At 56.7% G+C, this 5702-nt stretch overlaps 1 long non-coding RNA gene across 1 annotated transcript; it reads left to right on the forward strand.

Annotated features, from left to right (window-relative positions):
* Positions 1–41: 41 nt before the first annotated feature.
* On the forward strand, positions 42–3890 carry LOC108792493. The gene is made up of 4 exons (XR_001941569.1): positions 42–124; positions 947–996; positions 3464–3498; positions 3797–3890. It is a non-coding gene; the product is annotated as an uncharacterized LOC108792493 (long non-coding RNA).
* The last annotated feature ends 1812 nt before the right edge of the window (positions 3891–5702 follow it).

A 5702-nucleotide genomic window follows, 5' to 3' on the forward strand; every position in this document is an offset into this window, starting at 1 on the left:
CTGAACCTGAATATATACATATAACTTCACAGGTCCCGGCACATTCTTGCCGTTCACCAGCAGCAGCGACCAGATCAGCACCAAGGATTTACCGTGCCGGACCCCTCAGACCTTCAAAAATGGGGTACGTACCCGTGTCTGAGAACACATGGAGTGCTGGTAGGAGGAGCTTTGTGCCAGGCGGGGGAGGGGTATATGGTGCCGTATACTCCGCCTTGGTATGGACGTGTCCTCTATATACTCTTCAGTTTGGGGCTGCAAATTGTGGAAGTGGAGAGAGGGAAGGGGCACGGAGGAACTCGCCCCTGAGAAGATCTGACCGGGGGGTATTATCAGCTCCTGTGAATACATCAATTCAGGGCCACCATCAGAAATCATGGGGCCCCGTACATCCTACCTGATGGGGGGGGCCCCGTACATCCTACCTGACGGGGGCCCCCCACTAGTTAGCAGTGAGGAAGCACAGTAAATCCAGGTAGGACACGATGTGATCGCAGTCCTGGACGGTGGGCGGGCTCTTGGGAGGAGTTATGCAAATATCCAAATACCTTAAAGGGCGGTTGTCAGTCTGGAGGAGTGGGCGTTCCTAGGCAGGTTGTATTTGCATACAGACCGCCCCCTAGGTGACGCCCACATGGGACGCTGAGCCTCCATGATTGAAAGAACTGGAATCCAATGAATGAAAGAGGCGGGGCTAGGGCACAGTCAGGCTGGGGAGGAAAGGGCTAGATGAATCTGTCCCTAAATTGTGTTAAATGAAAAATAACGAGAGAGTAACAAACATATGTGTGAGGAGGAGGATGAGGATGAGGATGATGAGGAGGAGGAGGAGGAGGAGGAGGAGGATGAGGAGGAGGATGAGGAGGAGGATGAGGAGGGGTAGATGTAATATATGGTAGTGCTGTGTATGTCCAGCTGACGGTCATTGTGTCCTGTGTTTCAGGAGGAGGAGGATGAGGATGACGAGTACGATGAGCTGGATGACGCCTTCACAAGGTTGGTGATATTCTGTTTCAGTAACAATGTTAAACTTGGATGTATACTGATAGAGGGGGACCCGTGTTCCGGGATCCGTGTTCCGTTATCCGTGTTCCGTTATCCGTGTTCCGGGATCCGTGTTCCGGGATCCGTGTTCCGGGATCCGTCTTCCGGGATCCGTGTTCCATTATCCGTGTTCCGTTATCCGTGTTCCGGGATCCGTGTTCCGTTATCCGGGATCAGTGTTCCAGGATCCGTGTTCCGGGATCCATACATGATCCGGCAGAGCACACTTCTATACACACAATGTAGGAAGGAGTATCATACGGATCCGGAGAGGCGCAATGATCCGGTGTACGGGAAACAATGGGTGGCAGATCCGGTGTTGGGGGAGGGGATGGACGTGGCGCCATTCACATCTCTGAGCTTCCTGAACCCCCATAACCTGACCCATGAGATATTCATTGTCAGAGATTTGGGTTCCTCCGTCCAGAACAAGGCCGAGAGCCTGCAGAATAGGGTGAGGGGGTAAGGAATATGGCCAACACTACATGGACCCCCCCCCTTCCCTCACATGATGGGGTTCAGGGGCGGTCTCCTGGGATGGGGGGATCTCCTGGGATGGGGGGATCTCCTGGGATGGGGGGATCTCCTGGGATGGGGGGATCTCCTGGGATGGGGGGATCTCCTGGGATGGGGGGATCTCCTGGGATGGGGGGATCTCCTGGGATGGGGGGATCTCCTGGGATGGGGGGATCTCCTGGGATGGGGGGATCTCCTGGGATGGGGGGATCTCCTGGGATGGGGGGATCTCCTGGGATGGGGGGATCTCCTGGGATGGGGGGATCTCCTGGGATGGGGGGATCTCCTGGGATGGGGGGATCTCCTGGGATGGGGGGATCTCCTGGGATGGGGGGATCTCCTGGGATGGGGGGATCTCCTGGGATGGGGGGATCTCCTGGGATGGGGGGATCTCCTGGGATGGGGGGATCTCCTGGGATGGGGGGATCTCCTGGGATGGGGGGATCTCCTGGGATGGGGGGATCTCCTGGGATGGGGGGATCTCCTGGGATGGGGGGATCTCCTGGGATGGGGGGATCTCCTGGGATGGGGGGATCTCCTGGGATGGGGGGATCTCCTGGGATGGGGGGATCTCCTGGGATGGGGGGATCTCCTGGGATGGGGGGATCTCCTGGGATGGGGGGATCTCCTGGGATGGGGGGATCTCCTGGGATGGGGGGATCTCCTGGGATGGGGGGATCTCCTGGGATGGGGGGATCTCCTGGGATGGGGGGATCTCCTGGGATGGGGGGATCTCCTGGGATGGGGGGATCTCCTGGGATGGGGGGATCTCCTGGGATGGGGGGATCTCCTGGGATGGGGGGATCTCCTGGGATGGGGGGATCTCCTGGGATGGGGGGATCTCCTGGGATGGGGGGATCTCCTGGGATGGGGGGATCTCCTGGGATGGGGGGATCTCCTGGGATGGGGGGATCTCCTGGGATGGGGGGATCTCCTGGGATGGGGGGATCTCCTGGGATGGGGGGATCTCCTGGGATGGGGGGATCTCCTGGGATGGGGGGATCTCCTGGGATGGGGGGATCTCCTGGGATGGGGGGATCTCCTGGGATGGGGGGATCTCCTGGGATGGGGGGATCTCCTGGGATGGGGGGATCTCCTGGGATGGGGGGATCTCCTGGGATGGGGGGATCTCCTGGGATGGGGGGATCTCCTGGGATGGGGGGATCTCCTGGGATGGGGGGATCTCCTGGGATGGGGGGATCTCCTGGGATGGGGGGATCTCCTGGGATGGGGGGATCTCCTGGGATGGGGGGATCTCCTGGGATGGGGGGATCTCCTGGGATGGGGGGATCTCCTGGGATGGGGGGATCTCCTGGGATGGGGGGATCTCCTGGGATGGGGGGATCTCCTGGGATGGGGGGATCTCCTGGGATGGGGGGATCTCCTGGGATGGGGGGATCTCCTGGGATGGGGGGATCTCCTGGGATGGGGGGATCTCCTGGGATGGGGGGATCTCCTGGGATGGGGGGATCTCCTGGGATGGGGGGATCTCCTGGGATGGGGGGATCTCCTGGGATGGGGGGATCTCCTGGGATGGGGGGATCTCCTGGGATGGGGGGATCTCCTGGGATGGGGGGATCTCCTGGGATGGGGGGATCTCCTGGGATGGGGGGATCTCCTGGGATGGGGGGATCTCCTGGGATGGGGGGATCTCCTGGGATGGGGGGATCTCCTGGGATGGGGGGATCTCCTGGGATGGGGGGATCTCCTGGGATGGGGGGATCTCCTGGGATGGGGGGATCTCCTGGGATGGGGGGATCTCCTGGGATGGGGTGCAGGGGACTGAAAGGGGTCCAAACCCTTCACCAAGCGGCCGGCATGAGACTCCCGGGGCCGAAGTGTAATGTGAATCATTATGGTGACCTGACTGTCATGTCTGTCCTCTCTCTTTCTTTCCCTAAAGCTGCTTCATGGATGACGGCGGAGCGCACAGGATGGGTAATGAGATGCATGCCGTGCGTTCTGCTCGCTCATCAATTCTCACCTGGAGGTCACAAAAGTCTCTGTGCTTAGGTTTCCCCCAGAACCATAACACCAGCCGAACTGTGCTGTGACCTCTCCCTGAACCATGACCCCAGCCGAACTGTGCTGTGACCTCTCCCTAAGCCTTAACACCAGCCGTACTGTGCTGTGACCTCTCCCTGATCCATAACACCAGCCGTACTGTGCTGTGACCTCTCCCTGATCCATAACACCAGCCGTACTGTGCTGTGACCTCTCCCTATCCTTCCGGCAGACTGGCAGAGCGCATCGGGCGGCACGTGGGATCCGCAGAGGCTGTGACCTGAGCACCCCGAAACCATCACTCTGATGTCACCCTAAATCATCCTAATGTAATCCCGGGGACTCAGTACCTTGGTCACGCACAGTCCCTGTGTCCCCCTTCCCGGGACAGGAGGCCGTCACCTTCATTGTTGTCACCAGAGTTTAGTCTTCACGTCATCTATTCATGGCCGCTGTTCTGGGGGCGGGGGTCACCATTCACACTCCCAGAGTCTCCATTGGTGTGTGGTCACCACCCCAATTTCAGGATCCAGAGTCCTACTATCTGTCCGACCTCCGACATCCCACCGAGGAGTAGATCAACAACTCCATCTCTACCCTGCCTGCCTACAAGAGGTTGTTCAGCCCCAAAGTCCGGGAATCTTCCAGGTCACAAGCTTCTCGGGACCCGCTGAGGCAAAGACAACTTCCGGGCCTGTGAGGGGAAACCAAACCAGACACTTTACCTTGTAGGCGGCCACACGAGTATGAGGATTTATCGGCTCTTCTACCATATACAGCAGTTGTCTCCTCAAAGATCCCCCCCCTCTCTCATTGAAACTTCCATCAGAGCTGTAGAGAGGATGGGGAGGAGTCATCCAGTTGAGGGTGTAAGTTTTCCTTTTGGCCAATTCATAGTTCTGCTATAGATACGAAACCACTAAACCTTCCCCTTACGTCTACCCGATCCCAGCTCTCCGGGATGTCCCCACCATCTACAAAGCATCTGTCCGCCATACCTGGAGGGGATCTGAAGAGTCAGGGGCTGTTCTCCAAGCATGGAAGCCTCTAGGAGAGAAGTCATGGTGCATCCGGACAGGGCGCTGAACCCGGAACATATAATACAGGAAGGTCTGCGCTTGGCTTTGCTTTAATAACGGTTCCTCTACCAGATCTCACAATGTACTACCGTGATCAGCGAGACCTCCAGCTCTGATACCCCGTCCATCAAGACCTCATGTCATGTACACTGAGAGGATCCTCCAACAAGGTTTCAACATGTACTACCAATATTGGTGAGACCTTCACCAGCTCTGGTCTGTGGTCCATCAAGATCATATGACACGTACATACAGATGGTCTCCCAACAAGGACTGAAGATGTACTACTAATATTGGTGAGACCTTCAAGATCTGTGGTCCATCGGGATCAGACCTGTTCATAGAGATGCTCCCCCAACAAGGACTGGAGATGTACTACCAATATTGGTGAGACCTTCACCAGCTCCGGTCTGTGGTCCATCAAGATCTCATGTTATGTACACAGAGTGGATCCACCATAAGGGTTCAAGATGTACTACCAATATTGGTGAGATCTTCACCATCTCTGGTCTGTGGTCCATCAAGATCTCATGATATATACATACAGATGGCGCTCTAAAAGGACTAAGATGTACTACCGTGACCATTGAGGTCTTCACCTGCTCTGGTCTGTGGTCCATTATGATGACATGACATGTACATACAGATGGTCCTCCAACAAGGACTCAAGATATACTACCAATATTGGGGAGACCTTCACCATCTGTGGTCCATCGAGATCCAACAAGGACTGGAGATGTACTACCAATATTGGTGAGATCTTCACCATCTGTGGTCCAGCGGGATCAGAGCTGTACATACAGGTGGTCCTCCAATAAAGACTCAAGATGTACTACCATTGTTGGTGAGACCCTCAAGATCTCCGGTCTGTGGTCCAGATCTTATGACTTCTATATACAGAGGGTTCTCCAGCAAGAGCTACAACTGTCCTTATCAACCAGATCTGCACAGCCCATCCCCCCCCCCCCGGCTCTTGTATTGGCGTGGTGACACTTGCACTGACCTCTGTCTGATCTCTGGATCTGGTGCCGCGGCGGCCATCGCTCGCTCAGACTTTTT

This window comes from Nanorana parkeri, unplaced genomic scaffold, assembly GCF_000935625.1.
Source record: "Nanorana parkeri isolate BGI_ZX_2015 unplaced genomic scaffold, ASM93562v1 scaffold648, whole genome shotgun sequence".
Taxonomy (NCBI): Eukaryota; Metazoa; Chordata; class Amphibia; order Anura; family Dicroglossidae; genus Nanorana; species Nanorana parkeri.